The sequence below is a fragment of the Gossypium hirsutum genome, chromosome A11 (assembly GCF_007990345.1).
Source record: "Gossypium hirsutum isolate 1008001.06 chromosome A11, Gossypium_hirsutum_v2.1, whole genome shotgun sequence".
Taxonomy (NCBI): domain Eukaryota; kingdom Viridiplantae; phylum Streptophyta; class Magnoliopsida; order Malvales; family Malvaceae; genus Gossypium; species Gossypium hirsutum.
In genome coordinates this window covers 118,265,641-118,269,398 of record NC_053434.1, presented here as the reverse complement: position 1 = coordinate 118,269,398, position 3,758 = coordinate 118,265,641, and the positions used below count along the sequence as shown (strand labels likewise).

The following is a 3,758-nucleotide window of genomic DNA, read 5'->3' as shown; positions in this document are numbered from 1 at the left end:
ATGTTGATGGCTAAATTTATTAATTTTAAGAATTTAAACCAAAATGATAAATTTTGTAAACACTGAAGGCCAAATTTTTTGAATTTTTTATATTTTGGATCAAATTGATAGAATATGTAAACATTAGAAGACTAAATTTATTATTATACCAATAAAAATATTTTGTCCGACCATAACGACCGAATTGATTATCGTCATGTATAAGGATATTAGATTCCCTGGTATAAAAGATTTTAAATCATCATTAACCTCCCTTTTTTCTTTTCTATTTCTGGATTATTATATGATGATTTTGAACTTTCCATATACATATATAGAAATAGAAAAGATAGACTAGAACTGACATCTCTTATGTCATGTCAATGACAATATAAAATGGAATTGGGATCTGGATGGAATATAATGAAATAGAGCCACTTTGAGGTTCCCTATGAAATGAGGCATGGAACGGAGCCACTACGAAGAAGTTCCGGGGGTTACGAAGGAAACTTCGAGTTCATGTTGGTCATGGGTTGAGAACGGGAATTGAACTCTATGAGATCTAATCTCCCGTTGTTCCTCAGTAGCTCAGCGGTAGAGCGGTCGGCTGTTAACTGACTGGTTGTAGGTTCGAATCCTACTTGAGGATATTTGATTCATTCCGAATTAAAGAATTCAGAATGTCAGAATGAAAGGGTTCGCTTTGACCGTTAAGAGCAGGTAACCCGTTCCCTGTGTCTTTGTTTCTATTGCATTCTATCTCATCGTATCACATTCTGTTCTGCGATATTTGAGAATCATCGTCAATACCTCGGTGTAGGTGTCCGGGATAATCCTTTGTTCCATAGTCCTGGGGCTATTTACAACCAGCCAATTAAGAATTCTCAGATGTACTAGTACTAGCAAATGCCTCAAAGATGCAGTCATCGATTCTCCCGAGAGGCCACAATTACCGCGAGCAAACACATTAATTTAATGACGAGGAGCGCATTTTTTCTATGCTACTAATACTCATATGAGCCCGTACATTATTTCAAAGAACAAACTAATCTTTCTGTTAAATGTTACAACAATTTCTACTGTTAAGGCTGATGTGGCTAACAGAGCAACTAGACACTGATACGTGCCATGCCATGTATACCTTATGCTGAAGTGGCAATATTTAAAAAAATAAAAATCCTAAAAATTAAATAAGCTTTCTATAACTATTAAAAACACATCTAAGATAAGCCTAAACAAATATATTTTCAAATAATTATAAAATATAGAAAATTATTTAAAAATTATAAAAAATTAAAATTATTTCAAATTATTAAAAACAATGTACAGAATGGGCTTGGATAAATGGTTGTCCAAGCTGGAATGAACCTAGAAAAATGGTTAATAATTTTTAATAATGTTTTTAAAATAATTATTAATTTTTTTGAGATTTTTTATTTTATAAATATTTGCTGACATGTCAAAATGCCACATCAACATCAGATACACGTGGCATACCACGTGCTACTTTTGATTTCTCAGTCATCCACGTCAGCACTTAATAGAAGAAATTGATGGAATTTTTAATAGAAGAATTGGTTTGATCTTTTATCTAACGTATATTGATTAATTTACCCATTTTTTGAGGGCAAAATGCAATCTAACCCCTAGTACAAGGGCCTCTATGATACTTTTAACTGATCCTACTCATCCTTTAATTTAATGTCATAAAAAATTGAAAAAAATTCAAATCTTCGCTTAACAACACACGTAGATGAAACTTTTAACATAAGGGCCAATTTCACTTTTTTTCTAACGTACAAGGGCTAATTTGCCAAAATTTTTTATATAGGAAGCAAAATGCAATCTACCTCCTAGTGTCACAGGGCTAGAACTTTAGTTTGGGAAACCTCATAGCTTTAGGTGATTTCTTTGCTTCAAATTCGCCTAAGTTAGCTTAACACTTGAAAAGTTAGAACTCACATGGAATTTCTCTAAGGCACCAAAATAAAGCAGAAGCAACTCGAAAAGACAAAGAGACTTGAATCGGACAAAAAAGCTTCAAGAAAACAACATCGCGCCATGTGTTTGAATTAATGCTCTCAAAAGTATTTTTTAACTCAAGAATGGAATACAAAGGAATGAAGTGATTACAAAGGCGTGCCTCTATTTATAGTTGAACTCCCCAAAATCCAACAGTACGGATTGAATTACATCAGCGACAGAGAGTAGTGCCTATCTATGAGATGAGACTCTTAAGGGATTTAAACTCTGTACAATCTTATCCCTTAGGATTTACATTAACCATGGTAACTCTAATTTTACTGGAATGTTTCACTAGCCACCAAGGCTTCAAGTAGATGAGTTTCTCCATGTGTTTCACGAATTGGGTCAGTTCAAGTGAGTCAATTGAGCCCCATTTAATCATTTGAGCTCCATGGGATGCTCTGTGTGCATTTATCACTGGCTTTGATCTACATAATGCATTTTGCCCCTTTACTCAAAAAAATATGCAAATTAGCCTCTGTACGTTAGAAAAAAGTGCAAATTGGCCCTTCCATTAAAAATTCCACCCATATATGTTGTTAAATGATGATTTGAATTTTTTAAAGTTTTTTATGTAAGTTATGTGGAATTAAAAGATGAGAAGGATTAGATAAAAGTACCATTAAGGCCCATGTCCTAGGTGTCAAATTGCATATTGCCCACTTTACTTAAAAATGGGCAAAATAGTCCATATACTTTAGATTAAAGAGAAAATTGGTCATTTTGTTAAAAATTCCATCCATTTCTTGTAATGCCCTAGACCCGACTTGATCTACCGAATTCGAAACTCGGGTGTTATGCCTTATACAGATGTAACTTAAACTTTTTCTTTACATTTCGATTATGTAACAGTTCTAACTACGGCTATTACAGAGTTTCTTGTAAAAATAGAATGTATGGTTACATATACAATTCATGGTAATAAAATTTCAATTGTCTCTATTCAATCCCTCGTCCTACTATGTACAAATTGATATGTTACTTAATGAGCTTATGCGCAGACTTTGACAAGCCACTTAGCTTCATCTGTATGCATAACAGCCCTACATGCCACTCCCTTGGTGTAGCCCTAGCATCATCTCTCATCGCATATTCTTTATAAACCTAAAACATAAATAGTCTTAGTAAGTTCATGAGAACCTAGTGCAACAACTCTAAATACTCGCTCCTTACAGCAAATCATGCTTGTGACTTTGATCACTCTTTCAACCTTAACGGGTGATCTATCATAATACGATGTAGCATATTAAACTAAATTCCGCACTTTAAGATCTTGGAAGTAGGTATTTTCATTAAGCGTTATGCTTTATCAAGTTTTGTTAAATTCAATAAAATTTTCAAATCGAGTCATTTATTGACCTTAGGGACCAAATTAGGCCTAAGGGTGAGCTAATGAACTTTATCAGTGTGCAACAGACCATTAAAAGGCATATTAAATAGATACGGGTTACTCTATTACAACATAGAATGCTCAATGTCGCAAATAGGAAACAAAATAGAGGAAATCACGATACTGCTTTTAATGTCACGCACAGACTGAGGGTGTCGCAGCATACCCCTAAAGATAGTCCAAAAAGGAGTATACTGACTCTTATGTCACAATACAGGACTTGTGTTGCAACATCGACTCTGGACAGAAAATGACACGAGCCATGGGGCATTTTAGTCTGTACAATTAAACTTAAAGCTCGAGAACGTTAGCTAACCTAGTGTTAAGGACGATGGCCACCTGAAATCTATAAATAGGCTCCTTT

At 34.2% G+C, this 3,758-nt stretch overlaps 1 non-coding gene across 1 annotated transcript; it reads left to right on the top strand.

The window, feature by feature from the left end:
* The first annotated feature begins 556 nt into the window (after positions 1-556).
* On the top strand, positions 557-628 carry TRNAN-GUU (transfer RNA asparagine (anticodon GUU)). The gene has a single exon. It is a non-coding gene; the product is annotated as a tRNA-Asn (tRNA).
* The last annotated feature ends 3,130 nt before the right edge of the window (positions 629-3,758 follow it).